At 44.5% G+C, this 17,918-nt stretch overlaps 2 long non-coding RNA genes across 2 annotated transcripts in view; both read right to left on the bottom strand.

Annotated features, from left to right (window-relative positions):
- LOC127678715 (uncharacterized) overlaps positions 1-17,918 on the bottom strand; it is a 78,862-nt gene that overhangs the window by 27,312 nt on the left and 33,632 nt on the right. The window lies entirely within an intron of this gene.
- Positions 10,599-14,059, bottom strand: LOC127678716 (uncharacterized). The gene is made up of 3 exons (XR_007976622.1): positions 12,412-14,059; positions 11,762-11,879; positions 10,599-10,890 (listed from the first exon to the last, which is right to left on the bottom strand). It is a non-coding gene; the product is annotated as an uncharacterized LOC127678716 (long non-coding RNA).

Below are 17,918 nucleotides of genomic sequence, written 5' to 3'. Positions count from 1 at the left end.
TCCACACTCAGGTAACTGGACTCTGACCTTTGTACTTTCTGTGGGCTTCAGGCCTCCCACTCAGGGGACACTCTGTCTTTGAAAGCATAGAAAACTTCCCTATCCTTCAGAATGAGGTTTTGCTGTTATGTGATCCTGAGTTTGAATTTCAGCTCAGTCTCTAGAGGGTCTCTTCATCTGCACACAGGCTGCTGAGCCTCCCAGGTTCCATAAAATAGGTATCCTAGTAGACAACTCAGATGACAAGACCTGAGACAGAGAGACACATCTTGCTTGAGCTGATAGTGGGGAGCATTGCGAGGGGAACCTTGGAGGCTCCACTGGGCCTCAGAGCCGGAGCTATGGGTCATTTCCCCATTGTGTGCCATATCCCAGGACAGAGGGCAGCTTACTCCCGAGTCTGCATTTCTCTCCCCTGTGACAGTTTCTGTCTCACACACCAGGTATCTTTTCTGTGTCACACAGTGAAACCTTTGTCCTCAATATTCTCAGGCCTTGCAGGTTCTCCCCAGCTTCTTGTTTTTCAACTTCAGTTTCTACATTAAATTAATTCCTCGTGTACTCATATACATATATATACTTATAATATACATATAGATACATATATGTGCATGTATGTGTATAGATACTCACACAGATACATAAACATAAGTTCATTTGGAGACATATGTGGTCACGTGGTACTTTTTTAGACAACCATTCTCTTTCATTTTATCTCGTCTTCCTCTGTCCTCTCTTCCCTTTGTTCCCAGGGTAACTCATGCTCACAGACATGTATATCCTTTCCAACTTTCTATGTACCTACTCCCTGTCTGCCCCGAATCCCCTTACTAGCCATGTAGGGGCAGTAAGTGGCTTCCTGCTGCAGGGTGTGCAGGGTGCTCACTTTGACCAGTGCTTGCCACTGGGACAATAAACCTTTGTCTGTTTGTCTGCTACACTGCTACAGCCCTAAAAACAAACAAACAAACAAACAAACAAAAAAAAACAAAAAAAGCCTATTACTTTTTTAAAGGCAAATAAAAAAAAATCACACACAAAAATTAACCAAACATTTTAATGTGCCTCTATACAGTTGGAATAGGAATTCTGAAGAAGTGGAACTTCACAATTAATTGTGTTTTCAGTATACATTTTAATGCACCCCACCCCCCAAGTCTATGACAGAACTAGGAAAACAATTAACTTTCTATCTTCTGTCATGCCAAGAGATGAGAAACTGTCACAGGGGAGAGAAATGCAGACTCTGGAGTAAGCTACCCTCTGCCCTGGGAAAACAGAGGCCCGTGTATAGTAATGGGGAAATGACCCACAGGTCCAGCTCTGATTCGTAACTCGTGTGCAGTACCTGTATTAGGTCCTTCTTCGTTTATTTATTCAGTGCGTGCGTGCGTGCGCGCATAGAAGTCAGAGGACTCCTTGAAGGCATTATCTCCTTCTACCCTGTGAGACCGAGGGATCGAATTCAGGTTATCAAGATAGCAAGTTCCTTTACCAGCTGAGCCAATTTGTTGGCTCCCTGCCTTTTTAAAAATAACAGAGAAACTCTTGGAAATGGCTAGAGGGTCTGCCTCTCAGCTCTTGGTGCTGCAGAGAAGCCTGCCTCCAGGATCCCAGAGAACTTCCTTTGCCTTCTGCCAGGGACCACGGCATGCTGTTCAGCCCCAGCCACTCTTCGCCCAGCTCTCTTCGGACTTCCATTTTTTTTGGCGCTCTGTTTGAACACCAGGAGGACTTCCCTAGGAGCCAGCTTCTGCATGCGCTGTCAAAGAGCATGCTTGTGCTGCTGATCACTGACCCACCTATGGGACTGTCATTCCTGACCCGCTCAGTGACCGCGTCACGTTGTTTAGTCACATGGGCTGGGCCATGTCTGTTGCTCAGCTTCTTGTCCCTAAATACCAAAAATCTCCAAAATTCCTAGACTGCATGGATTAAAAAAAAGTATGTTGAATAAATGAACCAGTAAAAGTTTTATTGTTGTATGCTTCTAAATTATAGCTTATCTCAAGGGCTAACAATGGTAGCTTAAAAAGCTACATACATTAGAATACATTCAACCACACACATACGCACACACACATATTACTGTATAGGCCACATTCACTGGCCAGAATGCAATAAATTAACAAATAGAGCAAAGAAAAATCTATACTCCTAAAACGTGAAAACATACTCCGAGAACTCTCTTAGTTTATGGAGCAATGAAACCACTTGGAAGTGAACCACATAGGGCCAGGGCAGCTTCCAAGAAAAAGCTCTGTCCTCACTTCACTTTTTAAAAACATAAAAATGATGGGGGGGGGGAATAAAATAAGGCCAAGTGGGAGGAGGTGAATTAATTACTATAGATGGAGAAATTAATGAGAGACTGGGTTGGGGCAGAGGACTCAGTAAAACCAACAAGAAAACCACAGTCTTGGGCCGGGACTGTAGCTCAGCGGTTGAGTGCTTGCCTAGCTTGCACAAGCTCCTGGCTTTGAACACTAACTTTAAACACAGACACACAAAACCACGGGGTGGGGGGGGGGGGGAGGAGGAACCCAAACCGAACTCAAAAAAAACAAGCAAAACAAAGCAAAGCAAAACATGAAAACTAAAACAGATGAGAAAAAATTAAAACAGATTTTTTTTTAAGTTAAAAATTATTTGGGGGCAGGGTGGGTGCTGGAGAGACGAGTCAGCAGTCAGGAGCAGCAGCTGCTTTTACAGTGGACCTGAGTTCAGTCCTCAGCACCCTCGGGGCGTGCAAAGTCATGCCTCAGTTCCAGAAGACATGTAGGCAAGACACATACACATAAAGATAAAATAACTATAAAAAATATCTGGCTAGAAAGTCAATTTTAAGACGAGATAAAGTGCTCAGTAGGCAGCATGAGGCATAAAAATTAATATAAATGTAAAGCCTAACTTTAAATAATAACATCAATATAACTTTTTAACACTAAATTTGAAACCCAGGACAAAAAGAATGATTTTCTAAGAAAATCCAAGTAACCAAAATGTGTCTAAGAAGTAGGAAATACTGATGAAGTAATGACCATTAAAGAAACTAAAGTGTTAGTTTAAATGTATCTCTTTCTAGCCTGTGCAAAGAACATTAGGTAAAAATATCAATCAGTAATGGGTTTGTCTCTTGATTGGTACATTTGACGCCATTCCTTGTTACGTGCCCCATATGCCCAACCTGGGTTCAGACCTGAGCAATGAAGACAGAGTTCAGCCCTTCTGGGAGGCTGCCACCAAAGCCCTAAAGCAAAAAAGCCTGGTCAGTAAAGTCTTCTGGGAAAGAGACAAGAGGAGGAAGTTGTCCAAATCGAAGTGAAGTTACAGGTGGGTGTGCTCGCTCACTGCAAGTAGTCCTAGCAGATGAGAGGCTGAAACAGGAGGACTTTGAGTTGGGGCTATCCTCTGCTACATGGCAAGAACCCTTTTCAAAACCAAAATAAAAATGAAGTCACCTGTGCCAGTCCTTCCAAAGGAAGTGGTTCTTACATATGCTGAGCAGAACTAAATTGCTTCCAGTGTAACTCATGCCATTGATAAACTCCTCTGGCGAGGTGGAGGCAAGAAAGGTCTAGGCATCTTCTTCATGGTCCATGCTCATGGAGCTCTGTAAGGAGGAGAGGACCCTCACACAGCGTTGCTGGGTGCTCTCCGGCTGCAGCTCCACGTCCTGTTTTGCTTTACAATGGTGCTTTAAAACACTTCTCTCATCTTCACCAACCCTACATCCAACAAGATGGCTAATATCCAATATATACAAAGAACTCAAGAAGTTAGACCCCAGAAAACCAAGTAACCCTATTAAAAAATGGGGTACAGAGCTAAACAAAGAATTTTTACCTGAAGAACTTCGGATGGCGGAGAAGCATCTTAAAAAATGCTCAACTTCATTAGTCATTAGGGAAATGCAAATCAAAACAACCCTGAGATTTCACCTTATACCAGTCAGAATGGCTAAGATTAAAAACTCAAGAGACAGCAGGTGTTGGCGAGGATGTGGAGAAAGAGGAACACTCCTCCACTGCTGGTGGGGTTGCAAATTGGTACAACCACTCTGGAAATCAGTCTGGCGGTTCCTCAGAAAACTGGGCACCTCACTTCCGAAAGATCCTGCTATACCACTCCTGGGCACATACCCAGAGGATTCCCCAGCATGTAATAAGGAAACATGCTCCACTATGTTCATAGCAGCCCTATTTATAATAGCCAGAAGCTGGAAAGAACCCATGTATCCCTCAATGGAGGAATGGATACAAAAAATGTGGTATATATACATGTACTGGCTGGTTTTGTGTGTCAACTTGACACAGGCTGAGTTATCACAGAGAAAGGAGCTTCAGTTGGGGAAGTGCCTCCATGAGATTCAGCTGTGGGGCATTTTCTCAATTAGTGATCAAGAGGGGAGGGCCCCTTGTAGGTGGTACCACCTCTGGGCTGGTATTCTTGGGTTCTATAAGAGAGCAGGCTGAACAAGCCAGGGGAAGCAAGCCAGTAAGGAACATCCCTCCATGGCCTCTGCATCAGGTCCTGCTTCCTGACCTGCTTGAGTTCCAGTCCTGACTTCCTTTTGTGATGAACAGTGATGCAGAAGTGTAAGCTGAATAAACCCTTTCCTCCCCAACTTGCTTCTTGGTCATGATGTTTGTGCAGGAATAGAAACCCTGACTAAGACAATACACAATGGAGTACTATTCAGTCATTAGAAACAATGAATTCATGAAATTCTTAGACAAATGGATGGAGCTGGAGAACATCATACTAAGTGAGGTAACCCAGTCTCAAAAGATCAATCATGGTATGCACTCACTAATAAGTGGATATTAGCCTAGAAAATTGAAATACCGAAAACATAAACCACACATCAAATGATGTACAAGAAGAACGGAGGAGTGGCCTGGTTCTGGAAAGACTCAGTGTAGCAGTATAGGGCAAAACTAGAACAGGGAAGTGGGAAAGGGTGGATGGGGAAATAGGGAGACGGAAGAGGGCTTATGGGACTTTCGGGGAGTAGGAAGCCAGAAAAGGGGAAATCATTTGAAATGTAAATAAAAAATATATCGAATAAAAAAAAACCACTTCTCTCAGCCTTGATATCTTTCTCTTTGCTCGCATGCATCTACAGTCTATTTCTCATTTCTCATTTTTCTCAATTCTGTTCTATTTCCTAACTCATTGATTATGCCTACTTATTATTCCTTGAACAATAATAAAACAATAATGACAATAAAAACAATAGGTTTATAATCTTATATAGACTTAAACAAGTCATTTAAAAGGGCTATAAATAAGAAAAACTAAAACATATATGACCGAAGATATTAGTAACAAAATGCCAGATGTTATAAAATATTTGTATTTGCATATATACTTATTTATGTTATATAATCACACATATGCCCATACACAAATGACAATATACAATGGACAAAAGAAACTATTAAAGCATACCTGCCCTCAGATTTTTATGTTGAGACCCAAATTCCCCAAATGATTGCATTTGAAAGTAGAATTTCTTTCTGTTTTATTATTTTTGTTTGTTTCTTTTATTTAGTTTTAATTTTTTAAAAATAAATTTTTAAAAAATTGTAATTGAAAAACTTTTCATACAATGCATTCTGATGACACTTTCCTCCTCTCTCAACTCTTCCCAGGTCCTCCTCACCTCCTCACCTGTCCAACTCTCTCTAAAAAAACAAACAAAAAGCAAAAACCACATACACAAACCTGGTTAAAACACAGAAACAGACACCAAACTAAACAAGCAAAGACCAATAAGACCAAAAAAAAAAAAAAAAAACCCAAAAACCAAAAAGGTGTGTCTTTCCACTTCAAATGACTTAATTAAGAAAAATCCCGGGCTGGAGAGATGGCTCAGCGGTTAAGAGCATTGACTGCTCATCCAGAGGTCCTGAGTTCAAATCCCAGCAACCACATGGTGGCTCACAACCATCTGTAACGGGCATCTGATGCCTTCTTCTGGTTTGTCTGAAGACAGTGACAGTGTACCCACATACATTAAATAAATAAATCTTTAAAAAAAAAGAAAGAAAAATCCCTTACAGGTGAGCTTAACCTCTTGGGGTTTAATTAATTCCAGATGTAGTAAAGTTGACAACTAAGAACAGCCTTCACATGATGTGACAGATATCTGAAACAAGAGGTCAGAAGATAGGCCAAGGCCATCCAACCTCTAAGCCAGGACTTTCTAAGTACATTGTCCCTCCTCTGAAGAGCTGAATGACCAGACTGCCAGTTTTTGAAGTTATAAACATCATTATCAGGGGGTAAATCATAGGAGCTGTGTTCTGAGCACAAGGAATCGCTCCCACAGCCTACAGATGAGCTCCCGGGAGCTTGGAGAGCATGACCTTCACATACACGTGAACAGCTACAGTACTTGAGAGATTTAGAAATGAATCTAACAGGGTGCTTGACCTCAGGAAGATGGCAACCTAAATAAGCCATCTTTCTTTAAAATAGCACCCTATGTGGCGGGGGGGGGGGGGGGGGGGACGTGCAGGTTCTGTGTGGAAAGTATTTTGAGAAATCTTCACAGATTAAGTAAGGGAATTGTCATAAGATCTAGAAAGTTTGCTTTGAGAAAAAGAATTTCTCAGCATAGATGTTTATACATCTATGTTCAGAGCATCACTATTCACAGAAGCTAAAATGCTAAAAGCAGCCCAGGTGTTCTTCTGCTCATGGGCAGACATGGAAATGTGCACCAATACTCAGTGCCTGGAAGAAAGGCAGTTCTGGCGTATACTGCACATGGATGGACCTGGAAAGCCTCAGTGCAGTCAGTGGGCCACAGGACACTGGCTCCAGGGAGATGACAGACCTCGGGTGGATGACTGCCAGAGGCAGAAAGAATGGCAGCTACGGGGCTGGGGTCCGGACAGGGGCGGAGAGAGAAAGAAGGGACTTAATTATATTAAACAACACTACATAAGGCAGAGAACTGCGAAGGGGATAAAGCCCAGAGTGACATGGTTCAGCGCAAGGCCAGGCTCCCCACATTCTCTGTCTCATATATTTCCCTATAGTATATAGTATACAGTATACATTTCCCTATAGTATATAGTATACAGTATACATTGCCCTATAGTATATAGTATACAGTATACATTTCCCTATATTTTGAGAGAGAAAGGCCATCTTCGATCCATGTAACATCAGGAAGCAAATGCCCACACAGGGTCCTAACCAGCAGCAAACTGGCTCAAAATTTTAGATAGAGTCAAATATGGCAAAGCCAAAATGAGTATTTAAGGAAATCTAGAAAGGTTGAATGGAGAACTGGTTTAAGAATATCTCAAAATTAGCTCCACAAAGGGAAATGATACATTTCAGAAAGAGTAAACAATTATAGTCTAAACCTACAGTATAAAGAAGAAAATAAAGCCACACCTAATTTCACCCACAGTGACTCAGCGTTAGCATTTCAATATATTACCTATTTCTCTATATATCTGGAGAGCAATGGCTAGCTCCTTGCTGGGCCCCTGCAAGCTGGGTGCGGCCTCTGCAGGCTCAGACAGAGCAGATCTTGCTAGGAATCCCCTTCTGGTGCCCAGCCTGGGTGGTGGCAGTTCTCTGATCTCCAGATGTAGTCACACACAAAGCAGCTTGTCTGCATCAGGAATAGCAAGGAACAACAGCAGGAGTCTGCCACAAGTGCAGTCCCAACCCTTTTATGAAACACACACTTACCAGAATGAGCTCACCAGAATGAGCTGACTGGAGATTTCAAAACAGACACCCAGAAATGGCAAACTCTGAAACAAAAAGGTCACCTGACTTCGCTCCATCACCAAGGCTCAGTTTTCCCTGCCTTTTATAGGCCCCCCAAACAGGCAGTTCTTCCTTTCCTGAGAGTTCTCAAAGCTAACTCCCACTGGCAAAGTTGCTGTTTTACAAGTGAATATACCAAAGCTAGCTTGTGACATCAGTGGCTGCAAGGAATGATGGGAAGGAATGGAGATGAAAACCAGGAATCCTATGATCCAGTCTGAAGTTTATGTGGAAGATTCATGCATTCATTCAACTAACATTTACAGTAACCCCGTACTAGAGCAGGGCTTTCCAAGAGCAACAGAACACAAGCCACGCGTGTGACTTTTCATGAGTCACCTCTACAAATCAGTGAAGAAGCTAGGCATGATGGCATACAGGCCTTTAATTGTGGAATTTGGGAGGCAGAGGCAAGCAAATTTCTGTGAGTTTGATGCCAGCTTAGTCTATATAGCAAGTTTCGGGCCAGGCAGGGCTACATAGAGAGATCCTGTCTCAAAAAACAAAGCAATATAGACAAGTAAAATTAATTTTAATATGCCTTATAGACTAGGTATATTTAAAATGTCAGCATTTCAATAAATAACCTGTATACAAATTGAGTTGTTTAACTCTGTAGGTCTTCGGGATTTGGTCGGTTTACACTTGCAATAATCTCAGCCGATATAATAGACTTTTACCATGTAGAGTTAAATTATATTTAAGGTGCTACAACACAGACAGCTGAAAAGATTCATGTATCCAAATTATTACAAGCATAGTTATGGACTGAACGAAAATTTTAATGTAAATAAATTAAAACTTAACAAGATTAAAAGTTTAGTTCCTGCATCCCACTGGCCACATGACACTCGTGTGACTTCCAGAGCTCAGTGACTGTGTACAGCTCTCAGCTACTGCAGAACCCACAGTCCTTAAGACAGACCGCCAAACCCACCCTTGAACCAACTGAACAGGGAGCTCCAGCAAAGCCACCAACAACTATAAGAAGTATTCTTGTCAAAACCAGCCAGGACCAGGCATTTGTAGGTGAAGTTTAGTTTAGTTCAGGAGACACACAAAAAAGGTATATACTACAGACGATCTTTATACATAAATGTACATTAATTCACCAATCTTTTTTAAAAAAATATTTATTTGTCAGCTGTGATACTGGTGTGCACTGCCAGTCCTAGCTGGCTTGTAGATTTCTGTGAGATCAAGGCTAGCCTGGACTACATAGAGAGTTCCAGTCCAGTCAGGAAGCCAGAGATTTATAGTGAGATTCTGTCAGAAAGAAAGAAAGAAAGAAAGAAAGAAAGAAAGAAAGAAAGAAAGAAAGAAAGAAAGAAAGAAAGAAAGAAAGAAAGAAAGAAAGAAAGAAAGAAAGAAAGAAAGAAAGAGAGAAAGAGAGAAAGAAAGAGAGAGAGAGAAAGATTCATTTTATTTTTACTTATGTTATGTGCATTATTTATTTCTGCAGGTATTTATGTGTACATACATGCAGGACCTTTTGGAGGCCAGCGGATGATTGTCAGGTGTCCTGTTGCTAGAGTTACTGGTAGCTGTGAGCCAGCAAATGTGGGGCTATGAACAGACGTATGTATGTTTTCAGAATGAAAGTGTGCTGCTTAGAATTTTGATTTGCCATTCTTGTACAAGTCAGATCCATACATTATGTGTTGGGGCTGTTAATTTTAGGATTCTACTCACAGTCTACTGTTGAGAGAGAGCCAACAGGAAGGGACAATGAGGCAGATACAGGTCATCACTTACCCATCTACCATCCTCACACCCTTCTCTGGCTAACCTGACGTAGCAAGCAGAGATCTTATGGAATCTGGTCATGGTCTACTAGGGCCATGGGAAATTATGATTAGCTTAACTTTTGCTAGGGCAAAGTGTATAACTGAGTTCTGGCTGGTGGGGTTTCAGGATAACTGTTCTGTAATGCCTCTGGCAGAAAGTTTCTTTGTGAATGGAAAGACAGAGCAGATGAGGAAAACATCTTTGACCTTGTCCTTTTCTCCATGTTTGAAATGCAGTTCCCTAACTACCTGTAGCCATCATGTTATGAATGTAGTGAGATTAGCCCATGGCAGGCAAAAGGACTCCACTTAAGATGGGTATATGTGGGCAGGTGCAGACTACAGACTTTTCTCTCCAGTTGAGGTATATAGCCCAGCCTGGTCCTAACCTCACTATACAATCAAGGCACATCTTGAACTCCTGCTCCTCCTACCATTCTCAAGTGCTAGGACTATAGGCATATAGTACTGCATCTGTTATGAGTAATAGTTAAATATGTTTATTAATAAACTTACTATTAGGCACCACTACCACCTCCATTCCTGGGGCAGAAAGCTTCATGACTCTATGTGCATAATTATCCAATGCACAGAATACACCTTCCAAATCTGTATTATGGTCAGGATAACACCTGAAAGCCACCACACCTGACCCTGGCCCAGCAACCAGAAACCAGGTGTTTGCTGAATGGTCTCCTTTGGTCTCTGGTGGTCACAGAAGAGAGCAAAAATGCTGCTTTTTCTTTTTAACTAGAGACAACCATTGTAGAGTTTGTTGCTGTAATTAGAATGCAGTAAGCCATGAAGTGGCGGTTGCCTCTTCCTTTGCCCCAAGCTCCTTTTGAGGCCCATCCTTACATCCCTCCGCAACCCCCACCTGCACGCAGCTCCCCCGTGGAAGGCCTTGATACCAACTACATTCATCCTCAACCACATACTTACTTTATTTTGCGATGCTGGGTATTAGATATGGGGCATTGTGAGTTATAGACAAGCACTCTACTGCTGGGATACATTGCCATAACTATTTTGCTTTTATTTTGAAACAGGACATTACAGAATTACCAGGCTGGCCTTGAACTCACCCTGTAGCTCATACCAACCTTGAACTTACAGACCCTGACGTCTTGGCTGCAGTGTAGCTGTGATGGCAGACTGGCAGACGTGTGGGAAGTGACCGGCCTTAACCGTGTGTGCTTGTGCAGTGCCTTCTGGAGCCCTGGCCTGACTTTTGTGATGACTGCAGCGTTGGGAATCACGGCCTTGGGTTGTGCTGCTTTGCAACTCCTGTGGTTATCTAGCACTAAACAGGCATGAAGTTGTGGTCAAAAAAAAAAAAAATCTGTACAGCAGGTCAGCAATAAAATGACGGTGTAAGACAGGCATCATTGTTTATGGAGTGACATTTAAACCAGTGGTGAGTTGAGGGTCTAAACAGCCACCAAGTCACTTCACGCTCCTATGTTCTACTCCTGTATTTGACTCCAAGTTTTCTCTTTGGTTCTTAACATGTGGGTCAGTCTGGAAGCCACAAGATGCTTAACTATTTTACTGGTGTTCTTTTAAACTCTCCTATTTCTTCTGCTCACACTGCAAAGAACTTATTCTAAATCTTTCCACTCCTTTCTTGGAAATTCTCCACCCTCCCATTTTTTTTTTGCCACAGAAGGACAAGCATCCTTCAAACGTTTCCTGGGAATTCTGTTCTGCTTCCCCTTTGCCCTGTCTAAGAGGACCACCTAAGAAGGACAGAGTAGGGAGGGAAGGCCTGACTGCCACGACTCTGGTTGCTTAATCTCAAACGGGATAGACGCTAGCTAGGAAAGGGTATTCTATCTGGGGCAGGCACGAAACAAAACCGTCTAGGTCTCCAGGGAGCTCTGACAGTGCAAACACAGGAAGCCAGGGGAACTCACTACTTTACAGAGACAAACAGGAGGCATGAGCTTGGCAGAAATTGACTACAGTAGAAGACTGGAGACTGAGTGAGGACGGCCTGGAGCACAGCCTATGACAGGGTTGCCTCACCCCAGTCGAAAGGAAAACTGAGAGGACACCTCCTTTCATACTTTTCCCCCTTGGCCCATCTTTTACAGTTAACTGACTATTCGACTTACTACACAAAATCAATTCCCTTCAAACTCTGAGTACTGCCCACAATCCTGTCTATTTACCTGATTGCCAGTACATTTGTGGGGCACACAGTGGGGCACTGTCATCTGGATAGTCAATGTCTCAGGAGAACAGTGGTTTCCTTAGGTTAAACAGCCTGTGGGAGGACTTCTAACATGTCTGGAAGGAGAGAAAGACAGTAAAAAGTGCTCAGCGAAACACTAGTTTAAGAGGCTGCTTAGAAAAACAAGCAGGCCTCTGTGCAGTTCCTGCACAGCAGCAATGTGCAGGGGGTGCAGCGGGTGGGGCCGCCAGAAGCCCAGAGAAGCAAGTAAACAGTTGCAATTGATAGATTTCCCCAAGGGGTCAGGGGGCACTCAGAGCAATCACCCCAGGAAAGCAACAAAAAGAGAAGAACTATGTCAAAAGAGATCAAGGCAAAACGGGGCATCCCAGGAGGAAAAGAGCAGTTCTCCCATTGGACAAAGAAGTTCCAGGTTATAAGACATGCTGGCTATCTAGGAGGGAGAGAAACGATGGAGAGAATGGGTTTTTCGGGACAATTGCTTTTAAAACCATCTGTCCTCCTCTTCCTCCTCCCTCTTCCCTTCCCTCCCCCTCCGCTCCATTCTCTTTCTCCTCTTCTTCCTTCTCCTCCCTTTTCTTCTCCCCTTCTTTCTGCCCTATCCTTCTTCTCCTTTCCTTTTCTCACCTCCTTCATAACAGATCAAAGATGAGCTCAAATGAGACTCCTGGGCAGTTTCACTTCAGCCCACATCTGTTTAAGGAGCTAGGACAGCGGAGGGCAGGAAGTGCAGTCAGCCCGTGGAGTCACCAAGGAGGTTCCCTGAGACCTGCAGGTCTTGGGCCAGGCAGTCACTGTAGGTCAACAAGGTCAACAAAAGTGAGCCCTTTGCTTCCTGAACTTGCATGCAGCGTGGAGATCTTGATAGTGAAGAACGTTCCCAGTGTCTAGGAAAATGAGTAGTCTGAGCACAGAGAGGGATCATGTCAAGGACAGGGTGACAGGAGGCACTGGGAAGGACTTGAGGGAACAGATAATGGTGCCCGGGCCGTGGCTGTGCCCGCCTTGTTTCCCAGGGAGCTCCTGTAGGAGCTAGTCTTCAGGCGTGCTGCCCTCAGCACTTCTCCGGCATTCAGCTGCCTGCCCTTTCCTTCCTTGGCCTCCTGCCACATCCTCTGACCTATTTACAAAGCTAGCTCGTTCTCAGTATCCATTCTTCCCCCACTGTCCTCTGCAGCCCTGACCCTACTATGTGACCCTGTGAATACTGCTGGGTCCTGGCAGATGTCCATAGCTTTCTATAAGGATCATTTCCAAGCACACTTACCACACGCTTTCTTTCCTCCCCACACAAATGAGCTAGATTTTAAGTGAGCTTAGGATATAGTACGGTTGGAAGAGTACTTGCCTCCTATGCATAAGACCCTGGGTTCTATCCTTAGTACCCCATAAACAAGGCACGATGGAGCAGGCCTACCACCCCAGCCCTGGGAGGGGGAAGACCAGGGTTACTCTAGACAATACAACAAGTTTAAAGGCAGCTAAATTACATGCGGCATACTGTCTCCAACAAAAGGGGGAGGTCCTCTGCTCTCACCCTTCTCCTCCAGGGATAGAGACACACAGCCCAGGTCCTCTGCTAACATCTTGCCGTCTCCTGGCTGCATTCCCCTCATCAGCTGCGATGTCTCTTCTCCTTCATCAAGCCTCAGACTCAGTTCTCGCCTGCCGCTGCTCTGGTCAGCAGAAGAAGTCACCTCGACAGACATAAGGAGTCAGGTCATCTTACATCTTCACTCTCTCCTGAAACTTGCCCTACAGCCTGCATTCCTCCTTGTTTAGTTTACTGTCTCCTCTGCAGGACAAAGGGCTTCAGATCTAGCTGTGGTTTTATTCCAAGAGCTAGAAAAAAAAAGTCTAGATATTTATAGAAGAACTTAAAACAGGATCTTAAAGAAGTGCTCGGAGTCTTCTCATGTAGCAACATCATTCACAGCCCACATATAGAAACAACGCCAATTCCACTTAAAGAGAGATCATCAAAATACCGCATAGGTCTATTTGGGGATGTTAATAAAGAGGAGGAAAGAAATGGGTCTGCGGAGATGACTCAGAGGGTGAGAGCCTGCTGTCCAGTCATAAGGACCTGAGTTCAAATTCCCAGTACTTACATTAAAAACAAGATGAAACAAAACAAAAGAAAACAACAAACCCAAAAAACCTGAGTGGTCACATGCCTGTAACCTCACCAGCGTGGGGGTGGTGGAGACAGAAGAATAATTAGGCTTGCTGGCCACCAGCCTAGTTCCAGGCTCAGTGAGAGTTTCTCTCTCAAGGGAATAAAACCGAACATCTCTGACTTCCTCCTCTGGTCTCTATGAACATACACACCACTAACACCACATACACCACACACACACACACACACACACACACACACACACACAACCACACGTACATACACCCCAAATTAAATGAATAAACAAAACATAGAAAAGAAGTTCTGATTTAAGCTACAACACAGATGATCATGAGGACAATAAACCTTCAAGAAATGGCCCTGTGGCGAGGCCACCTTGAGTAGTGGAGTCATAGAGACAAGTATAGCAGCAACCATTGGTGGTCAGGGGAGGGAGGATGCACAGCTACTATTGAAAGGGTATGAAGATTTTCCTGGTAGGACATGCTCTGTGGGTGAGTAGGTGTTTCGCATGCTCAGTACCACTGAACTATAGACCTTAAAAGGCTTGAATTTAAATTTTATGCGCATGCATGACCATAGAAATAAAGGTTTTATTTTAAAAATATGACAGGTTCTTTTTCCTCAGGTTCTTAGATCAAAATTTCCAGAGTGTTGAATGTTTTCATTTTTTTTCTTTTAACAGAGGGTGGCGTTGTGCCAGACACCAAGCTGGAGTCAGGGATTCATTCGGACATGAGCCATGTGACAGATTACCCCCTTCCAGGGCTTGCAGTCCAGGTTAGACAGCAGCAAGAACTTCACAAGTGCTGGGTAAGGCTGGGAAATGCAAAGAACTGAAGGGAGTGGGGTGACCTTGACTCCCGGGTCAGAGGGCACAGGAGATGTCATGGCAGGATCCCCAAAGCAGTTCTGAGTTCACTCTCCAACCAGTCTACACCTGCTTCCCCTCACTCATTGTGATTTGTCACCAAGTTAAAACATTTGACAGGCTTAAAGTCCTGTCCCTGACCCTCCCTTTGAAGATTTATCCTGGGTCTCTAACTGCCACGTGGCGGAGAAAGTCTTTGATTTTACACTGCGTTGTCTCTTGGGACTGTCCTCTTCCACACCCTCAGGAGCAGACCTTACTTCCCGTCCCACACTGCCCAAATGCCCGTTCCAAAGTGAAGGTGAGAGGTGGTGGAGTCCATGCTCCTAGATCAGACCTTGAAAAACTCCCGAGGACTGTGTGGGCGGGGGATAAGCCAGGTAAGAACACAGCTGTATGAAAATTAAACCCATTAGCCGTACTAACCTAAAAAGTCAAGATGAAATGACTCCTTCCCTTCCTTCTCCACTCCCCACCACCACCACCTCCTTCCTTGACCCCCAGGGAAACACTTGCTCCCCATGGGCAAGCCAAGGACCTGACCTGCAGGACTGGTTTTGCAGTGCGCGCACATCCTCAGTTTTGTTTTTTTTCCAGGCACGGTGGCACATGCTTGCCGGTTCAGCTTCTGGGAGGCTGGGGCCAGTCTGAGCATCTAGAAAATTTGAGGCCAGTTTGTACCGTGACAGAGAGATTCTGAACCAAAAAGCAAGCAAATAACTAGACAAATGAAGCAACTTAATTTTGCTGGGAGAAGATGCCTGCGCACCGGGGACTGTATTTGCCTCTATGGTTCTCTGTCTGTTTATACACTCACTCAACATGTATTTATTTATTCCAAAACCAAATATGTGGCTGCGCCGTCTCAGCACATTTCATTTCTCTTTAGAATCCAGGCCCTGTCCTCCGGGACTTGACTCTCCGTGTATCCCGACTGCAAGGCTTCCTGGCCTTTCCACCCCACCAGGCTCTCTGCCCCTCACTCTTTTCCTTTCCTCACCTACAAAACCAGGCATTGCCCAAACCTCCATCCTTGCGGGACCCCCTTCTCTCCCCGCCCCTTCTTTCATTCCCAAAAGAGAGCAGGCAAGAGCCGGCAGGGAGAGCCTTACGCAGGGTACAGCAATGTGGAAGAAGAGGGAAGAGAGACTGGACAGGAAGCCCCAAGAGGCAGGGCGCCTCTGAGCAGGTGTGGGCAGGCTAATGAGTACCTCGCACTCCCATGTTGGACAGTAATGACCCTGCTCTGCTACCACCGTCATGCTCTGACTCTGGTCTGGAACTCTCAGGGAGTGTCACCTCTGTATGTCACAGTGGTGGGCTGCAGAGGGACAGCAGCTGTTGGCTGTCTGCTCCCGCACTTCTTCCAGCTGTTCGGTGAAGCTCTCCTAGCACTCCCACGCTGGCACACCTGTGCCAGCCTGCGCTCATTAATACCGCTTGTCCCCTTTAGAGGCTCATTCGTTCCAGTGTGTCCACTAATGCTTGACAGCTTGGGAGTGTAAATTTAGGGTGAGCCCCGGGCCATCTGTGAGCTTGTGATTTTGAAGATGTTCAAACAGCCTTCTCCTCCTTCCAGTCCATAAAGCTGGCTCCCTCACTACCGCTTCTGGCCTAGCCACACTTTCTTCTGTGTTGTTTTAGGTTTTTAAAGGTATGAAAGTGCAGTTTCTCCAGTGATTGGCGGGCACTGTATACATTCTTGTCTTTGTATTCCAGTTGCCGGATACAAGTGATGTGTACAGTAAGTAGGTAGGCACCCAAACATTCCTTGGATGAGTTACACCGGAAAGACTACTGGGCTAATTGCAAAAGCAAGCCAAGCTGAGTGAGCTGGGGCAAGGAGCTCATCTCAGCTGTCGCTCCAGCACACGCTGGCCTTGTGAACAGGACAAGTCCCCGAGGGAGTACAGCTGACCTCCACTGGTCGGTATGTACAAAATAAACCACTATAATTCGGTACCCACTCTGATGCTATTGGGAGTGTTTATGGCCACAGACAAAGTACCCATTCTGAAGTCGGCTTGTTGGCTGTGCCCACCCCAGTGACAAGCTTATCATGAAGAACAGTTTTGAATACGACACAATGAATGCACTCTGAAGTTCTGTGAGAATGTTCATTACGGTTGTTTTGCGTGTTTGTGTGTGTGTGTGCATGTGGGGTGTGTGGTGTATAAACATATGTATGAGTGTTTGCATGTCTGTCAGCGCTGGTGTGTGTGGGTCCAAAGGTGATGTCAAATGTCTTCCTTCATCCTTGTCTACCTCATTAATGGAGACAGGGTCTCCCGCTTGAACCCAGAGCTCGCCGATTTGTCTAGTCTAGTGAGCCAGCTTTCTTCAGGGATCTTATCTGTCTCCCAAGCACTGGATTATAAGAGAGCCACCATGCCCACCAGACACAGGCATCAGTGCTGAGGATCCTGACTCTGGTCCTTATACTTGTACAAAAGTGCTTTACCTACTGAGTCATCTTTTAGACTGACTCTCTCTCTCTCTCTCTCATATATATATATCATATATGATATATATATATGTACATACATATAGATATATATAAACACTCTCTGTAACACAAGTTTCAAATCTTTATTTCTAACCTAGCGGATGTCCTCAGTTCCCGGCAGGTACATCAGATCCTGATGAACTTATAAGCAACAACATGTTGCAGTATTTAGTTCTCACACATCTAAGGCAGCTTCGTCTTATATTCTTTCCCTGTGAGGCGTGTACCTGGCAGGGTTACATAGGCCGAGTGTTGTGAGCAAGACTGTCTCTTTGCAGACTGCAGACTTTGGCTCGTAGTGACCCCATGCTTTGGGAATGGGTCATCCCTCTTCCCCCACTGAAGTCTTGTCATATTTGAAGACCAACAAGAATCTCACTGCCACCAAAGCCATCTCTTTCTCTGGAAAAAGAATCTCACCGTACACCCTAGGCTCAAACTCATGCTACTCATGCCTCCACCGCCTAAGTGCGGCCATCGGAGCTCACAGCTAGCATGACCTCTCTCTACTCATACTTTTGCTATTAACACTTGTAGTGTCACAGATCTGCTACCATTACTAACACCCAGCTAGGAGGCTCAATTTGCATATCTTCCTTCTACTAGTTGCCAGGCAT

This window comes from Apodemus sylvaticus, chromosome 2 (genome assembly GCF_947179515.1).
Source record: "Apodemus sylvaticus chromosome 2, mApoSyl1.1, whole genome shotgun sequence".
NCBI lineage: Eukaryota > Metazoa > Chordata > Mammalia > Rodentia > Muridae > Apodemus > Apodemus sylvaticus.
The sequence above is the reverse complement of the archived record's forward strand: the minus strand, read 5'-3'. Positions and strand labels throughout refer to the sequence as shown.